This window comes from Anomalospiza imberbis, chromosome 2 (genome assembly GCF_031753505.1).
Source record: "Anomalospiza imberbis isolate Cuckoo-Finch-1a 21T00152 chromosome 2, ASM3175350v1, whole genome shotgun sequence".
In the NCBI taxonomy this organism is placed as follows: Eukaryota; Metazoa; Chordata; class Aves; order Passeriformes; family Viduidae; genus Anomalospiza; species Anomalospiza imberbis.
Genome location: NC_089682.1, coordinates 79,670,405 through 79,692,821, shown reverse-complemented (window position 1 = coordinate 79,692,821; position 22,417 = coordinate 79,670,405). Strand labels below are relative to the sequence as shown.

The 22,417-nt window shown below is 42.0% G+C and overlaps 1 protein-coding gene across 1 annotated transcript in view; it reads left to right on the top strand.

The window, feature by feature from the left end:
* The first annotated feature begins 5,093 nt into the window (after positions 1-5,093).
* The window catches only part of STARD13 (StAR related lipid transfer domain containing 13), a 303,442-nt gene continuing 286,118 nt past the window's right edge, over positions 5,094-22,417 (top strand). Inside the window, exons 1-2 of the mRNA XM_068181983.1 lie at positions 5,094-5,471; positions 13,937-13,991. The gene's annotated coding sequence lies outside the window, so the exon portion shown is untranslated. The remainder of the gene's footprint in view (positions 5,472-13,936; positions 13,992-22,417) is intronic.

The window sequence follows — 22,417 nt, the reverse complement described above, 5'->3', positions numbered from 1 at the left end:
TAGAAGCTGTTATCTTAATTCTGAAAGGGAAAAAAACTAAGTCCTAAGGTGGTCAGATGACAGATGCAAACTAGCCATTCTTTTCCTCCTTCAGCTGCTTATAACACTCACTGTGGGTCTGCCGAGTTACAAGTGCCCTTGGTCCTTCCCAGCCACAGTGCTGGGATACTGACATACGAGGTTTGGTCCTTGCCATTACAATTCCTATACTGCTGCTCTATAATTAGAATATTTCTCATTTACAGAGAGTATTTCCATCCTGTCTAGTGTCTAAAAACATCCCAGTAATGATTTCAGATTCATGAGGGCATTTTGCAGTATAGCAGAAGGAATACCTGGTAAGATTGCTGTGATCTAGGATGCTCCATTTAGGGTTTTTTAGTCTTTGAAGGGACATCCTTCAAAGGTAGTTGCTTTTTTTAAATTTTATTTTTTAAATAGTAATAACTCAGTGTTTGAGATTATTCCTTTGATCATGAAATGTTATGCATACTGATGCTCTATGAGGCCTCCAGAACCATCTCAGGGAATGAATGACAGTACAAGGACAGCCTTGTCTTTATTTAGCATTTCTGGAAAAGTGGATGCCAGAATCTGGATTTGTACTCACATATGTTAGGATGAAAAGTCACCAAAGCCCAGATACACAGGGACCCTAGCATGATGACACCCAACCTGACTTTCCAATGCCACCTCAAAGGTAGAAATTTGCAGTTCTGAGTTATACACCTTAGTTATCTTATACAGCTGATGAAAAGAGTTAGGCACCAGACTGTGGGATGTACAACAGACGGGGCACCAAGTGAAGGGATGCTGAGAAAATGCTGAAAAAAGACATGAGTCTGAAGTTCCCTCTCCTTGTCCCAGAGCTTCTGACAGCTGCGTGAGAGGGGTTTATAGCTCTGAAAACCTGCAGCCACTTCAGTTGCTGCTTGTGATTGAATAAATGTGTTAAAAGAAGATGCCTACAGTAATGGAGCTGTTCCTCATCTTACACATAGAGCAGATGATGGACATCATTTCACAGGGGAGTTCATCTGGATGACTTTGGAATAGCAGCAGGCACATGAACTCCCTGCTTTGTGCTGAGCTCAGTGGTGTTGGCAGGGGCTGGGTGTTGTGTAACCATCCCTAATAAACAAAGGATTCTAGGCAGCCCACCAAATAGTTAGAGAATGCCTAAACACACCGTGAAACAAAGTATCTGCTGAGACACACATCTCATCCAAGATAAGAAGGCCTCTGGGAATACACATTAGAAGTACTTTAGGTGCCTGAAGACCTTTACTGATGACAGCTTAGGTGCCTTTCAGGTATGCCTGCCACAGGCAGAATTGTTGTGACTCACTCCCATGAATGCAAGCATCTAAATTCTGCTTCAGCTATGCCACAGGCACCTAAAGGCTTTTGGAATCTCTTCCTAACTATTTGAATTTATAAAAATATCTTGCTTCAATAATATGGCATGGATTCAAATGGTTTCCGATTTTTCAGTGTAAATGAGTAGGAGACGATGTTTTGGATTTTTTAGATTCCTTCACTGTCCTAACATAATTACCAGAATAAGACTTAAATTAATCCAGCACTTCCAAAGTGCTTTTCATTGATTTGACCATAGCTATATGTTAAAAAAATTAAAATTTCTGGAACATATTTCAGGACTTCTTGCTTTGCCAACTTTTCTTTTGCAAACATGATTCTGAGGCCAGATTTTTGTTGTCCCAGAATATTGTTTCAGATAACATCTAGGTACTGTTTTGCATTTTATATATGATCTTTACACCTTATTTGCCAGACAAGTATCCTCAGTTTGTACAAACATTTTTAAATTGCCCACAGCATTTGGAAATTTAGCTATAACATGAAAGGCACCTCTGAGTAAATGTGCTGATTTCTAAAAATTGGAAAATAGGTTTCTTTTTTGTCTGAAGCAGAGTCTTTTCATTAAGAGCTGGAACTGTAACTCAGGGCTGGCCATTTTAATGGTCCTACGGAAGACAGAGCAAAAGACAAAGGCTGATCATCTATGCAGAGCAAGACTGTGCTGTCTAACAAGTGTTAGCACCCAGAAAAATAAATCTGTTTCCATAGCCCAGAAACCCAGAAAAATAAATCTGTTGCCATAGCCTAGGATTTTGCCTGGTTTACAGCAGTCCAATTTAATAAATCTTGCATCCTGTTGTGCTGTATGGGCATGTGGTTGGTGGCTGCAGCTGCAGCCAGGTGATTTATTACTGTTACTGACACATCCTTTTGGGTGGATGTATAACACTGCTTGCACTGGAAGATGTTCCCCTCCCAGCCATGCACACCAGGAAATGTTAGCAGGACTACATCTTCTCCCAGATCAAATATCAGTGGTAAGTTGTTCTACGTTTGTCTCTGTGGTCTTTCACATTGCTAAGGCAGTAAGCAATGAAGCAGGAGTGCATCCAGGTTTGCATGGTGATGGCTGTCCCAGGGACAGAGGAGTCTTGGGGGTGGCAGGAGCCCACTGCTACCATCCTCCTCCTCCAGCTGGCATGCTGGCTTTCAGGGATCACAAGGTGGTGCTCTTGTACTTACGGCAAATTATTCGGTGGCCAACACTTGAGGTGCCTGAGGCTGTCTCAACCTTCTGCTACAAAGGACAAGCTGAACTAATCAGCACTGCTTAGGATTTAGCTATCTCTATGCATCCTGTTTTAAAGCTGAGCTCACCACTCCTTGTCTAAATTAAATACTTCGGCCTTGTCACGTACTGGCGTGATACATCCCATTTAAAACAGAATAAGCATCTTTTTTACCCAAGCTGGGGTCTGTAGTTTACTTCATGCATTTTTCACTTATTCATTGTCTTTTCTCCAAGGACTTCTTGGCTATAAGGATGACACATTAAAGAATTTGTCAAATATCTCAAAGGTCCTTTACTACTGTATATATAGACCTAGTACCAGGACTCTAGAAATCATGGCAAGGTAATATCTCAGAGAGCAAGAGAGAGATTAAACATGGACAGTGACTATGGGACTGTGTTTAAAGATGATCTCTTTTTCTACAAATCTAGCAGATGGATCATATTATAATGAGTTGGCAGGAGGCTATTTCAGGAGACTGGAGGATGCAGCAACCTTGTAGTTAAGAAGAACAATTGGATTACAGAGCAGGCTGCTGTGATTGCTGCTCATTGTGTACCTGAGTGAGAACTGAACATCTCTCACTCCACATTTCTCTGAGCACCCCGTCTTTGTACATCCTCCTTACTACAAGTTATAGGCTGTGTCTTTCTCTTGTACAGAATAATAATATATTATTCTGTACAAGAGAAAACACATTGCTGAGAGCTCTGAACTGTACTGTAATAAGGCCACTGGGCTTCAGTTTCAAGCTACATACTGGAATATAGAAACCCCATGCTTGTTACTTCTGGTTTTCTTTGGAAATTTTCTCTCCTTTTCATGTTGAGTGGTCCTCTTACTACTCTGTATTTTGTAACAAATTCTGTGTGCCTAACTTTTAGATATTTCTTGAGTATTTCAGTATCACTTTGCTGAAGTGAGGCACATGCTAAAATGCTGTTGTCACCACTGCATGCACCAGTAATTCATATGCATGGAAAATAAAAATAGTACTGACTTGCAGAAGTACGGTACAAAGTCTTCTACAGCTAAAATTTTCTGCAGAAGCCATTAGTGACAACTTTGCTGCAAAGAAATACAGAGAGAGATTGATCTTGCTGCAGCATTCTGGAAAATAGAAAGGGATATATTAAGAACAAGGCAGCTTTTCTCTCTCTTACCCAATAGAATTTCTTATTCTTATGACCACCACAGTCTGATTTTAACACCAATGTGACAGCATTTGCCATCTTCTCTTGAAATGTTCTCTCTAGCTAAAGGAAAAATTGCTTGTATTTTCTGTGATCTTATGTGAGGACACTGGAAAGAGCTGTAAACAATATGTTCCCTGCTTGCTAGAACAGACAACATTAATGACAAGGTCAATTCTATTTAACAATCTATTGGATTCCATAAATGCTACTATACTGACTAAAGCAGTCTGTAGTCATAAGACTGAAAAAAACAGTTGAAACAAAATTTGAGTGTATATTGGCAGTGAAGTGGTTCAATGTGATTGTAAAGTTCAAATAATGTATCAGGAATTTTAATGCATCCTGCCACACTTCAGGATAGGGTTATAATTCATTAAAAAAAGGCTACAGCATTAAGCATACAAACATGGACAAGAACACTCAAATGACCTGAGTGTACCTCCAGCAGATTTGCAGATGGTATCAAGATGAGCAGTATAATTGACACACCTGGAATGCTATCCAGAGGGACCTGGATAAGCTGGACAAGTAGCCCATGGGAACCTTGTGAGGCTCAAGAAGAGCAAGTGCAAAGTGCTGCACTTGGGTTGGGGCAACCCCTGGTACAGAGGGATGAACAGATGCAGAGCAGCCCTGTCAAGAAGGACTTGGGGGTGCTGATGGGTGAGGGGCTGGATATGAGCCAGCAAAGTGTGGGATTGCATCCCAGAATACCAATTGTGTCCTGGGCTGCACCAAAAGAAGCGTGGCCAGCAGGCTGAGGGAGGGAATACTGCCCCTCTACTCCACTTTGCAGTGCTGCATCCAGATCTGGGGTCCCCAGCTCAGGAAGGACTGACCTGTTGGAGCAAGCCAGAGGAGGCCACCAAGATAATTAGAGAAGTAGAGCACCTCTCCTATGAGGAAAGGCTGAGAGAATTTGGATTGTTCAGCCTGGAAAAGAGAAGGCTTTGGAGTGGCTTAATTGTGATCTTCCAGCATCTGAAGGAAGTTTACCAGAAAGAAGGAGATAAATTTCTTACAGAATGAGGCAGAATGGCTTGAAACTGCAAGAGAATAGGTTTAGATTAGATTGTAGCAAGAAATTCTTCATTGTGAGGGTGTTGAGGCACTGGAACAGGCTGCCCAGAGAAGTTGTGGCCCTCTTGAATGGGGCTTTGAGCAACCTGGTCTAATGACTCTGCCTATGGCAGGGAGGGTGGAACTACAAGATCTTTAAGGCCCTTTCCAACCCAAGGCAGTCTATGAGTCTTTGATTCTATGATTCTATGACCTTGACTGTCTCTGAATGTGTAATACCAACAAAACCTACCTCATGTACTTTCTTCTCTATGTACTTTCTTCTGTTTCTCTTCTTGAAAGCAAATCCTTAGGATTCCTGGAAATATTCAAAGCCAGTCTGGATCAAACTCTGAGCAACCTGATCTAGTTGAAGATGTCCCTGCTTATTGCAGGGTGGTTGGACAGGATGACATTTAAAGGAACCTTCCAACCTGAACTATTATGTTTCTAAGATAAAATAGCTCAGTTTTGCTACTTTTAAAGAGGCATAAAGCCTCCATAATTCTAGTTGAGGTCTGTGGTTACCACTACAGGTGCTAAATGCTGATAATTGTCTCTGAAATGACTAACAGAAAACTTCACAATACACTAGTTGGAGGTGAGGTAAAAAAGCTGGTACTCAACTCCTGTGCTTCAGTTCAACATTATCTTGAGAACCTTGAGAACCTTGATAGGTCATCCCACTTTCCCTTCAGCGAGGAAAAGGGCAAAGCCCTGTGTGTGTGGCAGAATAACCCCTGCACCAGAAGAGACTGGAAACAACTGGCTGAGTCAGCCTGGCCCTGTTGACTGAAAAGAACTTAAGGATCCAGGTGCTAGGTTAAATATGATCCAGCCTAAGCTTCCATCCCAGAGGAAGAAGACTGCTTTCTCAGCTCCATTGCTGGGACAAAGCCAGGACTGTTACTATCCCCTCTACTTGGCACTGGCCTATCTGGAACAGTGTCCAGCTTTGGGCCTAAAGCCCATTACGTGAAGGAGATGCTGAGGTGTCTAGGGTGAAAAGGACACCAGGAGGCAATGAAATAGCAGCCCACAGCTATGCTAATGGGTATTAAAAATACTACAGAATCGAGGATTTCTTCGAAGTGGAAGATGCCCAGTTTCAGAAGAGGCAATGGCCACAGACTGTGTTCTGAGAGGTTCAGGATAGAGTTTGGGAAACAGTTTGAAAGCCTAATGAGAGTGGTGGTGGAATCTTTATCCTTGGAATGGGTCCTGAAAACTCAATTAGAAAAAGCATGGCTAACCTGACCAAGTGCTGGCAATAGAGCTGCAGGGTGAACCCCAGAGGTCCCTCGCAACCAGCATTTCTGTGAGCTTATGATATGTTCCTGAGAATGCTCCTATGGAAAAAAAAAAATAGAATTATTATTCGTGCTGGGGTGGGGTGTTGGGACAGTACATTTTCCATGCACGTTGCAAGCACACACAAGCCTGAAATGTGCCATTGCCAAGATGCGTCCACTTGCCAAAAAGAGAAAAGCATGCCACAATTTTGTGCCAAAAGCAGAAATCCATACAATCTTGGCAAGCATAATGCATGAACCTACGGCTGGCATGCTCCTAAGGCATCCACTTTCCCTTCTATTGCTTGGATCAAAGGCAGAAGTAGTTCAGCTTTGCCCAGAGCATGGCAAGGACACGTGTTTCTCACAATATGCACACTGGTGGCGAGACTGAGCCTGATCTGACACATTCAGTGTTTTTAATATACTCGTAGAACAAGGAGATCTTAATGTTACACACAGATTCGAGAATTCTGAATTCTGTTTGATTCTGACAGCATTAGAAGTTCAGCTCTCAGAACAAAGATATGTGGCTGGAGGCTTTGCTTCTCAGGGAGTACACAGGCTGCAACCCAGGACTCAGTGATGAAACTCCATACCACAGCTCTACTCTTACTCTGGGAGTTCAAGAAACCTGAACACCAAGCCAAAAGTCTGTCCCTGGGAAAGTTTAGGTGCGAGTTTGAAGGGTCAGAGCTGTTCTGTTGTGCCAGAACTGGTGTGTGCAGGCATGACAGGGAACTATCTCACTTGCTGTGAATCATTTGCTTTAAGACAGAGATGATCAAGGAGGAGGTGAATGGAAACACAACTTCATAAACCAAATTGGTTCAAGTGATTTCTTTAAATACAATTAATTACAGAATGTTTATGCTCAATAAATAAGTTGGTGCTCTAAGAAGCAAGAACACTACATTAAATGGGATAATTAATAATAGTATATCATAACCTATAAAGAACAATGGTATGAGCCCTCCAGAGGTGCTGAAATATGTACCCCACACAGGCTGGGGCCCTGTTTTGGTAAATTTCATGCCAGTCACTTTCTCTCACCTCTGCTTTCAATATAACTATTGTGATTAGACTGGGAAGAAAAAGGGTATCTTTCTCTTCTGAATCTTCTCCTACTTCCATTTCTGTGAGCTTTACCCTGTGTAAAAATTATCTGAGAATGAAAGGGCTGTCCTTCTTGTTCATAGTTGCACATGATGATCTCCTAGACATTGTATAAATTCTTACTGCTATAGCCACCAGTCTCAAATAAGCCAGAATGTAGATAGCTGCCTTAGTGAATCAGAAGGGCACAACCATCAAAACCGGTGCAAGAAATAAACACACAAGAGTGCTGCTGCCTGCAGTTTTATAATTACAGAAAGATCACCAGCAATGGAGCGTTGGTCACAATTGGAGGGAAGTTGTTTCAATTTTGTATTTCTTTGCAGAGTTAATTGAGAGTTTTCAGTACTTCAGTATTCCTTTCTAAAACTTGCCAGTGCTTTGCAAGACTGGTCAAAGCTGATGGTGCCAGCCTCTGAGGGCCAACATTTCTATATGGGCAGTGTGGAAGGCTTTTAGGCATGTCTGTGAAGTACCTTGTGAACCTGGCGTTCAGAAACAGGATTGTGCTGCAGCCAGCTGACAGGTTGGGGGTGGAGAAAAAGGAACATTTAGAAGGTAGAGTTTTCTGCTTGCATTTAGAAGGCAACACTTGGTTTTTGAGGGGCACAGTTACCCCAGAGCCCGACAGTAAGTTGCACATAGCAGGTTCCCCTTCCCTGGGAGTTTGTATCCTTTGTTCTGAAAGTGTGCCCAGGGAAACCTCTCAATAGTTTTTTTTTCTAACATTCACTTGAGAAAAGGAGATATACATCATTTGATAGAATTTTATTTTTATACTCTACATATTGATTTGTTCCTGCTTACCTCTTGCATATCTGCTCCTTTGGGCCCACGCACTATAATACATCTTCAGCTCCAGCTCCCCATGGGTTATTCGAGTCATGTTCAGTCCCTCTATCACCTCCACAGTTCCTTCCCTCCCACTATAACCTCTGGAGTGCAGCCAGTTTAAGTTCATACTCTATAACTGACTGGAGGCAGCTTCAGTGAAAGGGGTTAGATAATAATTGGTTTATTTCTGAGAAATGGAAACTGAAAAATGTATGGGTAACAGGGCAGAAATGTATTCTGACAAGTACATTTCATTAGACTAATTAATACATCTTATAAGCATTCAAACCCTTTCTGACCGAAATGCCCTTAACTTCTATGTCAGCACAATAAACCTCAGCAGTCTGAGTTATCTGAGTTTTATAGAAATTAAATTCCAACTGTGCAGTGTTTGTCAATGCAGTGATAATGTCCAAAGCTTCCTCTTGTTAAGTCTCCTAGGCTTTGTCATTGAGTGAGCTGCATCAGGGGACTTCCAGGGGACTTCTTGTGTGACCTAATCAGTGTCCAGCCTGAGTGATGGGATGATGGCAGGAGCCAGCATTCCTGCGAGATGAGGTGATGTTGTCACCAAGTGGAAATCTCAAACTGAATTGCTATGAAGCAAAGTATTTTATGTCACTCCAGCAAATTCAGAAGAAATTTTTTTTTGTATTTTGGGCATGTCAGAACACTTCATTTCAATATAATTTAGTATGAAACTCAATGTAGACATCTTCCCTAAGAATATTAAAAAAAAAAAAAAAAAAAGATTGGCATCTTTTGGCATGAATAATGAAAATTTCAAATCCTGTAATTCTGTCTTGCAATGAGAACAAAGAGTAGAATTTCAAAATATCCCACTGATTTTTTTTTTCATTCTCTGCTGTACTTTTAGGGAATTGGGTGGGATGACCTGTCTCTATACTAATTTTTTTGTAATATCTGTGCACCCTGAGACTATGTGTGCAAATTTAAAACAGACCTTTCTATCCCAAAGTAAAATTGGCATGTAGCCTTTTGATTCAGTTACCAGATGGTGTATGGTATTTATGAGAACAGTTGTTAGATACTTTATAGTGTGACTCACCACACTGATAGCTGCATATTAATGAAAAGTGGACGCTGCTATTGCAGTCACAAGTGCTTTATTGTTGGGGGGAGCTGGTTGAGCTGATTCATAGAAAGTTTCCCTCAGAAGTTCAGTCTAGAATATTTGGATTCATCCTCAAAGTGCTGGTTTTAGGAAGCTGAAAACTGCTAACTTTACTGGAAAAAAAGTCTTTTAAACCAGAATTTTGACCTTACTTTCTGAGAGAGAAATGCAGTTCAGCAGTTAATTATATTAATTTTTAAAAATTAATTTCTGACCCGGGTGATACTTCTAGCTGCTAACTAAAATTATCTAGGGAAAAATGAAACATATTTGTTACACTGATATCATTATATGACATTTTAGCTGTTAATCAGACCAGCTGGAAGGCGTTCTTCCCTTTTCTTGGTGTAAGTTACGAAGAATTTTAGAGAGGAATTTGTTTTCCCCCATTTTCACACTTTTAAGAAATCATTGTAGGGCAACATGATAGGATTTAATTCCATTCAGGTATTATTTTAAAATCCTTGCTATGAGATTTTTGATAAAATGTCATATTGCTTATCAGTTATTTCGAGAGCTGAAAAAAATACTGACAGCATGCCACACATTTCATGAAATTAAAAGGACCATAAAACAGGCCTAAACCACAAGACCATGAAAACTATTACAAAGACAAGTAGATATCATTGTTAAACACTTATTTAGTTGCCTTTTTCTTGTCTGTTTTTAAGTTGCTTTTGTTTGCTTTTGAGTTGATTTACTAATCAGCCTTAATGGAAACACTGCGGCATCTGTAGCCCTGCTACGGCTTGCTGTAGCTTGTGTAAATAAAAATAAGCCCAAATTAACCTGAACTAAAATTACAGACCTTGTTCTCTCTGGTTGCTGCATTGCAGACAGAGTCCACAGGGAATAGCCCCTGGTGCAGAGAGTTATACAAAAGGTGCATGATTTAACTTTTTTTCCAGGATCTGTAAGGAGTCAAAATTCCTTGAAGTACTTAAAATACACTAGATGGAGGGCAGCCCTGAATTGTCCTCTGATTCTTCATCATCTATGCAGAATTTCACTTATCTAAAGTTACAGTCTGGATTTAAGAGCATCCAGAAAAAGAGAGTGGATGGAAAACAGCAGTCTGGTGCAATGCCAGAGGCTCACAACAAATCCATGAGAATTTTACCATTCCCCTGCTGGTCCCATGAATAATCAAACCTTACTTAAACTCTCTGGAGATTATTTTTTCTTCTTCATCTCTCACTAAATCTTAGTAAGTATAGTGAGATTCCAGTGAGATCCTTAGCTGACTGAAGTACAATTTGTGCCAAAGGCAACCAGGCAGCGTCTGGTGGCAAAGGCTGGAGAGACTTGTTGTACTCACACTGTGTTGCAACAGATTTCTCTTTACTCAGATGCCTGTTTGTACTTTGGCCTTGGGGTAATGCAGGGGAGATACAGAGACAGAGACAGGTACCAGTGTGACCTTCTCAGTGACCACTGACCCAGAAGCCGCCTGTGACTGGTATTTCAGGCAGGGCTGAAGCTCCTCCTGGGTTCTGCATTTTGGCTGCAGAAAACCCCACCTTTCTGGCAATGGTGCAGGTTGGATTCCTAGGTATCACTGAAGGTCTCATCCTGAGACTGCAGTCACACAGCTGTTTGCCCACAGATGCACCTGCCTATCCAGGGGGCTTCATGCAAGTCAATGAATTTACCCAGGACAGTGAATTATGTATTTATGTGTTTGGCAAAAGGGGCTGCGAAGGTTTGCAGCATAAAATGCTAGTGATCCAAATAAATCTGGCAAATAAGAGGGAACAAGTATGAAGTTTAGAACTGGCCATCTCAAATGCAACTTTTCCTGAAACTCTCCTTAATATTTGTTTAATTTCACCTTGCTATTGCCCTTCTTTAAAGAAAAGAGAATTAAACTTCCCTCTGCTGCCTTTTAAAACCAAACAAAGTCTGCAAACACTACAGGGAAGAGCAGCAAAAAATAGGGGGTCTAGAGGAACTGATACATGAGGAAAAATATACACAGACCTTGGTGAAGTGGTGGCTCAGTGGCAACGTAATAAACCAACAAATATTTGCAAGCTGTAAATACCAAGGATAGAAATTTGGTAGGACACAGTCAGACATAATCAGGACTAAAAGGAGAGGGAAAAAAATGCATGCTGAGAGTAAAGGAAAAGGACAGTTCGGTGAGACGCAATATAGCTGGGAATTAATAAAAGGCACACCTGTCCTGCAGGGAAGAAAGTGCTGATAAGTAAATAGGCTGAGAGAGATGTCAGGACTGTCCATCTCTCACTGCTGTGGTAAGGTGACTTGTTAAATCTCAGCCATTTATGTGTATACATGCTTAGCTTTCAAAACTTGTATTGTCTGCACATTCAACACCATCTATCAGGCTGAGTTTCCCAGGCCCAATGCAAATTTGGGCCACCTGTGCCATCCCCTCTGCAGCCACAGCAAGTACCCACAGGCAGAGGGCTCAGGCAGCTCTCCCATGTGCCACTGCAGATTCGCGGTGGGTGCCACTTGTCACTGCCATGTGGGCATGGGTCTGGGTGTGGCAAAACTGTCTCTTTGGGAGGTTTGACCTCGTGTAGGACCAAAAAATGAGAAGTGAAGTAAGACCCTTTGAAAGCTTGTGGGAAGACAGTGAGCCTCTGAACAGCCTCTGCCCTGGCTGTACAGGAAGATTTCTGCTCAGGTTCCAATGCATCACCCCAGCAAGGTCTCAGACACAGTGGAAATACCCGTTTTACAAGGCTCAACATTTTTTCCTCCACCTCTCCCTCTAAAATGCTGCCAGACAGTGCATCTTCTTCAGCAGCAAAAGAGGCTGAAGGTTTGTCCCAGCTCCAGGTAGAGCCAGGCAGGCTGACCCAACTCTACCCCTCTGCGGAACCACCCCTGGGTGCGGAACCAGGATCAGGATCAGGCAGGAAAACCTCTGGCCTGCCTTGCCCCAGCTGCTCCCAGCTCGGAAACCTCTGAACAAAATGTTCTCGGCTGGGAACTGGAAAGGAGTTTGCTCCTTGTTGCAGATTTGCAAAAGACCTTCCACACGCCAAAGACGGTCCCTCTTGGCTCCTCCCCGCCCCACCGGCGGCTGATGAAAGAAAGCGCTTCCACCAAGGTTCTTGGCTCTTGCTAACGGAGAGTTATTTCCTGCTTGGGGTGTGCTGGCCGTAGCCTCTGGAAATGGGAAATTCCACCCTGAATCCGGCGGGAACTTATTTCACTGACTGAAGTCCGTCCTGTCTCAGTGACATTCTGTGGGAATTTTTCCTCTGAGAAACCAGTGGCTTCTGAGGGTGGAAGACAGAGCTTTGTCTAGGTTTTTAACAAGCCTGGTTAATTCACCACTGGAAAACATTGTAAAATGACCATTTAGTGAATTACTAATCTACTAAACTAGAAATTAGAAGCAAAATTAATGTAATTAAACCAGCAAGTTATTCAGACTAGAGACGGCAGTATTTATTACAGCCAGTCCTCTCTAACCTGCACCCTGGATGCAAAAGTCAGGTTATCTGATCAAGTAAAGCTGCTACTCAGAGTTAATAAAGCCAGCACTGAGGTTAATGAGAGGTGCGAGGAGGGGAAGGCCTTTAGGTCTCCTACTTCAGCTGGAAAAGGCACGGCTTTTGCACTGTGTGTTTATTGGTTTCCCTTCCCGTCATGTTGCGACTTGCCCTTCCAGGAGTGAAAACAGACCTACAGATGTTAGTTCATCACGCTCACCTATGTATGGTCTGAGTTTTGGCTTCGAGCGCAGCGTTCCGGCTGCGCTCCCGAGCCGCGTTAGCAGACACCAGGCACGCACTCCTCCCAGCCCGCTTCGGGGCGAGGGCTGAGCACGCAGGGAGCAGGGAGGCGCGGGGTCTGTGCCCCTAAATACCACTTCTTAGCGGTGCGCATTTAAGTGTCACCAAGTTAAACGGATGCAAGAAGAAAATGACCTCTCTGGCTGACAGGCACAGAGCAGAGCTGTGGGGGGAGCTTGCACGGAACAACCGGGCGGCTGTGGCAGAGGCAGGAGGGGCGGGGAGCCTGTGGGCAGACAGCCCTGCGGCGTCAGGACAGGGAGGAAATCCCAGGTGAGGCTGACCCAAAGGGTTAGGAGCACTGCCAGGCCCCTGATATGAGGGGCTTTCAATGCCCAGGACTTTTCCACAGCCATGGTTTTCCAGGGATAAGATTTGGAATATAAAACTCTAAATTGGGTTAGAATAGCGACTAAGAGAAAAAGTGAAGAGGCATTAAATATAATGATAAATGAGATTATTTTTATTAAAACATTAAAGAATAATGCCGAAAGGGGCAAGGCACAACGCCTGGCCTCAGGCTCCGCTGTCCCTGTGGCTGGTGCAGCAGGAGCAGCGGCACTGAGGCGCTCGCTGTGAAAGCCTCCCCCGGCTGGGCCGGGCCGGGCCGGGCCGGGCCGGGCTGGGCTGGGCTGGGGACACCCGGGCACCGCCGGGGGCCGTGGCACCTCCAGCGCGGTGTTTCGGTGACACCCGAGCTCATCTGGCAGCCGTGTCCCGCAGAGCAGATGCTGCCCGTGGCCGTGACCGGCGGGCTGGCAAGCAGCATTCCACATGTGCTCCCGGGTCTCCCGATTGGTGTGCTCCGCTGAAGGGGCTGGTCCTTGAAGTCAGCTCCTGTGCCTGTCACAGATGATATTTTTATGCAAGGAAACAAAACCAGGATATCTGATGGTCTGTGTTATCTTTACAGACAGCTTGGAGCTACAGATGCAAGGCAAGAAGTTTTATGCTTGAACTTTAAAACTGTGAGTGGAATTTAAAAGCAGTTTTAAATGCCTACTTTTTAAAATTTTTTAAATTTTATTTTGTGTGTGCATGTATATGTGTGTGTGCATCTTTGCATGAAGTATAACTTCATTATCAAGTAAGCTATTGTGAATTGTCCTAAGATGAAATAATTATTACTTTGGAAAACTTTGCAAAGTGTTAGCTGCACTTACAGCTGGACTAATATATGTGCACACTGAGGAAGAGAAGGATGTTCTTTTCAAGTGAGTGCAATTAGTCTAGCTTGAAATTATTTCAAATCATCTTTTCCACTGGAAAATCTGTTTGAGCAGGACTAGTTGTACTGAGGGAGAATCTCCTGGGAGTTATCAGCAAATGTCAGGCTGGTCTGTGTGTCTTTGTTACAGGCACATTTGATGTTTGCTTGTGTATGGAGAGGGATTAGGTAAAAACCTGCTGTTACCATTGTGTGGCACTGCACTTGCTGGATGAAAAATCTGTTGGTACCAGGTGTTAGAAAGCTGGCCAATTAATGATGATTGCAAGAAATGAGTTTAAGAGAATATTGTCCATTATTATGCAGATTCACGGAACTAATTCTAACAGATACATTGCTCTAGCACAGGAGGACCATTTCTGTAGCTGAAACATTAATAACCTGGTCTTTCTTGCATAGGAAAAATGAAAATAATTTCTGTGGGACAGCTCTAGGGGTTGATACCCAGATCAGAAGTCCAAACCTGAGCAGGCAATTTGCCACTCCAGGCTTGTGATATTTTCACTTCCTTATGGGAATTGTCCATGATGGTCTAACAGGACCCTGTCATCTTAGGATGTTATTTTATATACAATCTTGTGTGAAAAGAGCTACATGCTACAACTTTTCTTGATTCACTTTGATGTTAGTGCAAGCTGAGATATATGCTGTAAAAAAAATTTTTTTTTAAGTTGTCTTAAATCCTATCTGGATTGTTCCACAGCTCTTTCTAGCTACCCAGAACAAACCAACACATTTCTCAATTTAACATACATTTTCCTTAGTAAGCAGGCATCACTTGTCTTCTCTTCTCTTCTCTTCTCTTCTCTTCTCTTCTCTACTCTTCACTTCACTTCACTTCACTTCACTTCACTTCACTTCTCTTCTGTTCTTCATGTTTCTCTTTCTTGGCAAGGGTGTTGTATCAGTTTATAAATTTATATTCTGGTAAGTCGAGGTGAAATCCAAAGGTTAAGTGAAAATTGTGGGTAAGTGGCATGCTACTGCTAGGTAGGTATAGCAGAAACCCCATCCCTAGTGGATCCGTCACCACTCTCAGCAGAAACCCCATCCCTGGTGGGTCCATCACCACTCATTCTCCTTCTGTGTGCCTCCAGATCATGCAGCAACACAAACAGCATCCAGATGAGGTGTGGGCATACACGTGCATTTCTGCTGCATTAGTCAGAGCACATAACATGGGATGATACCAGCTTAGTACAACAGGCAGTGAGGCAATTCAGTCCATTGCCTGCTAAAAAGTAAATGTCAGTATTTCTTTAACAAATTAACTGCTGGAGTAAACCTGTAACTTTTTGCTTATATCATTGGTTGCAGAGTCTTTTTTATACCACTGGCTTCTGTAAAGTCAGATATACTGTATCATCAAGCCCTGCTGAGAATTAATCTGAACTTATTTGGAAATAATACAGTGGTGATAAATTTCCCTTACCTTGATTCCTTTTCTCTATCTTTTTTTGGTCACTACAGCAGGGACAACCTGGGTTTATCCAGCAGAGCAAAACACAGCGCTTTTCCCAAAATTGAATTTGGCACCAACAGAAAAGTGGTCCCACAGAGAAAATCATGAAACTCAATATATTTTGGCCAGAGAGGCCTTCTTAATTGATGTAGAGGAAATCCGAAATGGAAGAGTCCTGCTCATAGATGTAAAATGAATTAGTGTTCTGTATTGAACAAACTGCAGTATTTTTATTTCAATAATGTTAAAATCAATACATTTTCTTTTCACTTTCTAAACAGCAAATGAGGCTTAAAAGATAATCTAGGCATATATAGAAATGCATTTCAGCCAACTGTCCTTTCAATGCTGATAAAGTCCTTAAACTACAGGGCCTCTATAATCCTTATAACATAAAATGTTTCCTCTTCATGTCGCATAGTTTAGTTCTTCTTGTTCCCCTAATTTGGCAGTATTTTCTCTATTAGATATTGCTGCCTAGATAGAATGGGCCAGATTCTCAGCTAACAAGAATGAATAGAGAATAACTTCATTGAAGTCAATGACATGACCCTGGATTCATTCCAGTGTGACCAGAGTTGGAATGTGGTTCAATACAGGCAGCTGCCGTCCCTGCCAGGCTGGCCGAGGAGATGAACGAAGAGTTACTGCAATTGTGCATGGTTCTAGCAGAAGGATGGACCTGCCAGCTTTCAGTTGTGCTCTCACCTCTAGCTTCTTCCAAAAGCAAAGATTAAATAGAGCAATCTCACTTTTACTTCAGGAACTTCAGCTTTGTGTCTCCAGTCTATGCAAGGTTGAAGCTAAATCCAGCTATGTGACTTCATACCTTGCCTAACCTTTGACATCTATCTCTAGAAAGCAAATGTATGGTTACTCTTTATTTTCTTTCCTCCTGCTCAGAAAGATTTTAGGTTTCCCTTGATAATTTTTATGTTTGTGGTGTTCTGTAGTGGTGATGTTATCTTAGGAAGCTTGGCTTCTCACTGTGAAAGTGCTGCTCCCTGTGATACTCTTGGAGGCTGCTTCCCCATTCCTGGAGAAAGTTCTGGTTTCCGTCTCTGTTGTGTGATGATAACCACACTGTTCCCATGGCCACCTACCCAGCAAAATAACTCCCAGGTCTTTGTCATGGAGAGACTAATGGGGTTATTTTGTATTATAGGTGGGGCTTCCTTGCAACCGTTTTGATTTCCCTGTTCTGCACGCGAGGACAGTCCTGAGCTCCTGCGCTACAGAGAGGAGAGGTTTTGTGTGGCTCTCTGCAGGCTCTGTCCTATCTCCTGAGATCCATCCCAGAGGCATTAGCTGGCCTTGTTTCAAATGGGAGAGCCAGCTCTGACTGATATTGCTGGTCAGAAACATCCACTTTATGGATGTTGCTCTCTTGCTGCAGCTAAAGAACTTAATTCTGTGATATTTTTACCAATAGCAATTCATCTCAGCTAGTTAGAAATGCCAAAGCTATGAAAAGGTCTGAAGGGAAGAGATGCCTCCGGGGTGAGGCTGGTTTCCTAGCTACTCCGAAGGGCAAACAAGAACATGGTATGTTCAGATTTTAAGGAGTTCATTACAAATGCTACCTGCTGTGAGAACTTCCAGGAACACACAAGTCTCTAAACATTCAGTATCACCAAGAAATAAACACACCAGTGAAGCCAACTGGCCTGTTCTTCTCTGGAGTTTCCCAAGTTCCTAGAATGAAGTGTGTTCATATCTACCACTGAAGTGGGTATTAGATGAAGCTAAGACTCAGATGAACTGTAACTAAAATAGTTTCTTTTTAAGTACTTTTTATCATTACATACCAGATATTTTTGTGCTATGTGGCCACATTATCAACAACAGCACTCTATTAATAAAAGAAACTTACTAAATTCTATCTGTATGGGCACAAGGTTTACCTTACAGAATACCCATATGATGTATGCAGCCTAATTACAAAATTTTTATATTTTTTTTTAATTATCAAAACTTTAAAGTTTTATAAAACCTTACCTTTTATAACTATTTAGTATTCTGTAGCATTTTTTTTTTTGCTGATAATAGATATGTAACACAGGCTGTTATTTTGGAACAAATAGTTCCACTAGGAAACTAGAAAAACGTGCCTGATTTTTTTTTTCTTTTAATTAATATTTTGCTTCCACATGTGCGTTTGTGAGATGAGGATATTTGTTGTGCATAGTCAATAGGGGTTATGAAAATGATCAAGCAGTTGAAGAGAAGCTGAACACATGCAAAAGAGTCCACAAAGTCAAGGAGGTCTGTGGACCTAAAAGATAACACCTTGGTCACAACACTGCTAATATCTCTGTTTTTTCAGGACTGAGAAGTATCACACTATACTTTCACAAAAGCTTTGCAAAACTGGGGCCTTTGAGTCACCTGAGAGAAGCTGTCCAGAAGCAATGTGTGAAAGGAAGGGAGTTAAGGGCAAAGGAAAGCGCTGTAAAAACAGACTGGTGCTAATACAACACAAATGCTCCTTGAAGCTGAAAATGAGAAAGCACAAAAGCTGTCAAGGGGAAACATGAAGGTATGAGTAAGAATCATGTACCTCTGATGTTTTTTGCCCTTTGTACTATGTGTCTCATGCCTTAGGGTAAATGAATAATACTCTGTTTTGAAGACAAATTAAGTTACTTTAATTAATGCATTATGCATTGTTTTGAAGACAAATTAAATTACCTCAATTAAATTGCTGGTTTTATGTTCTCAGGAAAAAAAAAAAAAAAGCCAAAAACACAACTGTATTCATATGTCAAAGGTAGGGGCAGCTTTTGGGATCACACATGTAAAAGGAATGTGCAGGGCTGGACGGAGGTGCACCACTGAGCAATCCAGACCACAAGCTCCCTGGGTGTATCCAGAAAAATTAGAGGGATCCCAAATACTGTTGATCCCAAAACCTTTACAGCCACAACTGGCTTTTTCAACATTCAAACCCCAGATGCTTTAATGCCACTGCATTATGTCCTGAAATTACAGGAGTCTGAATGGCATATCTAGAAATCATAAAAACCCCAACTTTTTCAGTAGTTTTCTTATCATATAGAACCAGAAATTGATGTGGTTTCTCTCTGTTCCTCTGTGAATAAAGAGCTAAGAGCTCTTTCCCTGGCGTGTTATTATAATGACACAAATAGGTAAACTAAGTATATTTTAAAGAGGGGGCATTTAAAGACTGATTGTGAAAAAACAAGTGGGACTGACTCTATTATTTTGGAATTTAGCCAAAGGGAAAAAAAAATAAAGGAAAGTAATTTTGGATATTGTCTGTCACTGTCTCAAGCTGAAACTTTGAAAATTGCAGTCAATATCTTTATACCTGGTATATATCTTTACACTCTTATATCCTTATGCTTGTGCTTATGTCTTCATACCTATCTTTATTATCCTGCAGAATTTAGCCCCACCTAGTTCTAATTCTTGGAAACAAATGTGGATTTATCTTTTGTGCAAGGAAGGATCATAGCCTTGATGTAAACCAAGAACAAGTGTCTCAAAAGAAAATCCAGGCAACTGAAATGGAAAATAATTAAAGGCAACATAAACACTCATGATTTTTAAGCAATTTCTAAAGTTTTTATGGATGACTATGGATGACATAGTTTTTATGGAGCAGAGTCTAGTTTTGGACTGAGCAGTGCTGCAAATTCATTTACCGAATGGGAACAGAAATAACATATGATTAAGGTGCCCTGAAACATTCTGTAAACTTTGCTGAGAACTCCCTCCTGTGTAATTTCTGCCTTTGAAATATTCTGCACCAAAGCACAGCAACAGCACCTACAGGCAGCTCAGGATGGGGAGGAAAGATAAGATGCTCTGCCCCTTGTTGTATCAAGAGAGCGGTATCAGGAAGGAGGACTGTGACTGTATTTGTTGGAATTTGGTAGGGGTTAGGATTTAAAACATTGCAAAACTCCATGAGAGCTGTGATGCCAATATAGCATCGGGATATCAGTATCAGCATAGTCTGACATGCCTAAACACAGACATCATTGTCGAGGATGCCTGTGCTGTTGCTATTTCATCATTTTAATTGCAATAATACCTAGAGGTGAAGCTGTGCTGTGCCAGCTTCATGCAGTGCATGACAGTACAGCTACACAGTGTGTCAGCACTCCACTTATTCTGCTCCACTTACAAAAAAAAAATACCTGTGACCTCAGCTTTGAGGTGATTTAAGCAACTCTGCCTGGCTGCAGGAAAGAGGTAAGGTATAAAACCCCGCCTACTCTTCATCCTAAATCTGAGGCCTTTCTTGAATGTTCCATTTTCCAAAGGCCTTTCCACTATTTTCATGGAGGGAAGAGAAGATTTGCTGTCTCTGTTGGGTCCTGTTTGCTCTCTCTATGTGGGTGTTAATCCCTGCAGGCTGGGGAGCGACAGTACCATGTCGTGCCAAGCCTACAGCCAGCACCCTCACCCCTCGGAGCATCTCACAGCCTGCAGAACGCACAGCCACACCTCCTGCCCACAATACCCTTGATCTTAGCAATAAGGATCTCAGGTGATACCCCAGAACTCATTAATAGAATTACAGAATTAGTGGAAAAGTATGGAAAAGGTCTCTAAGGTCATTGAATCCAGCCTTAACCTAACAATGTCACACCCACCACTAAACAATGTCCCTAATGTCCACACCTACCTGTGGAGACATATGAAGCAAAAAGAAGGGGGAACCTTCCTGAAGCATTTTTTCAGCAGTGGTGGAAGAACACTGTGTTGTGTCTCAGGCAATGTTGCACACAGTTCTTCCATCGTCCCTCCAAGGAATTCAGGCATTAAAACTTCAACACCTTAAATTATGCTGCTAGGGTCAGGAGATGTGATGCCTTAGGTGGGTATCCAAGCCAGACATGCTAAAGCTCCCACAGAATTTCCAAGCAAGTAAGTAAAAATAACATTCTTCTTCATGTTTTTGGCTCTTGCTCTCTCCATTCTGATATGGATTAAGCAAACACACAGCAGCAGAAGGAGATACCAAAGAGAAGGATGTTTTAGAGATAATTGCATAGCTGATGTGTAGTCACGGCAGTGATTTCAAATGCTGCCAGTCATTTCAGTGGCTGCTCAGTACTGAAAAAGAGGAGCATTCCTCTTGCAGGTCCTCAGTACAGGTTTCTGCAGCACTGAGGTTGGCAGTTTGTCAGTAATAGATCTGCTCTTCATTGCTGCTCTTCATTGGCATATGACACCTCAGGATGCATGCACTGTCCTTTTCTTTACATTTTGAAAGTGACTTCCTTTTCCCCAAACTTTAATTGCCAAATGCTTTTGTGAAACATCTCCATGGAACTGAGATGCTGCTCCAAACCCTTTGCAAGTGCAAATTAACTAATCTTGCAGACGTAATTGACAGAAAAGTAATTTCCCTTTGTTATGACAAAGACTATTGTATTATGAGAGTAATGACTACAATTTAAGCAGCTACGATTTGTACATTAGAGAGCTCTAGAACGGAATATTGCTCACAATGAAACTTAAATTGCATTTCTTCTGCATCTAGCTGTTTATAAATAACACTGCAGTTACAGCCACAATAGTCATTTTTCTTGCCAATTTCTTATTGCCACTGACAATAGAAATAAAAGATCTAGCTATCTGATGGCCACTGCAATAAATGAAGGTTAGAATACTTTTTATTAGGCTCAAATTTTGCTAGAAATGGGAACAAAACCCTAGATACAAGCACAGCATGAAGGGAAAGTGTCTTGAAAATTTAAGCCAATATTTAGCAGCTAGCATCTCTTTCTATAGCTAGTAATTAAAAAAAAAAAACATCAAAACCAAAAAACACCAAAACAAACATGTCTCCTTGAACTTTGTCATATAAATTGGGATTTTGATACAAATTTCTGGCTTGGACCTAGTTCTCAATTTATCTGGAAACCACATTTAGATATGAATATGTTAATATGCACTGTAGTAGCCCGCGAAACCTGTTGGATCCTGCACACACAAGTACTTGCACCAGTCTGCAGCAAACTGTACATCTTTCAGTGATCTGTAATGCACCCTGTGCCTGCATCCTTGGTGCAACACCCCTCTCTGACCATGTGTGCTGTTGGCATCCTTTATTTACAGTTAGCTCTTGACACTGATCTTCCTGTGCATAAGGGATAGGTAAAGACAATCCTGCTTATGGTTTTGATATTTTTGTAGCTCATCAGCACGTTAGAGCCCACCAGCAGTTCTCTTCAATCCTAGCAGGTCTTCCTAGAGGTTAGAGCTCAGATCCGGCATCTTGATGTGTGTTTTACTATGTGTGGATATGAAATCTCTGTGGGCATTGCTCAGCAACATCTGAGCAGGTTAAGCTGCCCACGCCGCTGTAGCCACTGTCATGTTCTTGCTGCATTTTATAGGTGAGCAGGGGCTGTCCTTTTCCCCAGGGATGGTGATGCTGGAGCCACAGGTGGGAGGGGCAGCCACATTCACAGTGGGAGCTGACTGGCCTCCAGTGTTCTTCCTCCAGCCCAGGTACCACACATATGTGCCCAGAAACTCTCTGCTTCTTGGAAATGCTTTCTCTGAGAATGCAGCACTATCCAAATGGTAGGAGAAGAATTCAACAACATCTTCTCTTTGTATATATTTACAATATTTTTGATTGTTCTACACTTGAGCCATTGCCATTTCATTTCTCACAGTTTTTACAACAGCAATGAGTCCCCAAGACCGGGTTTCAAAGA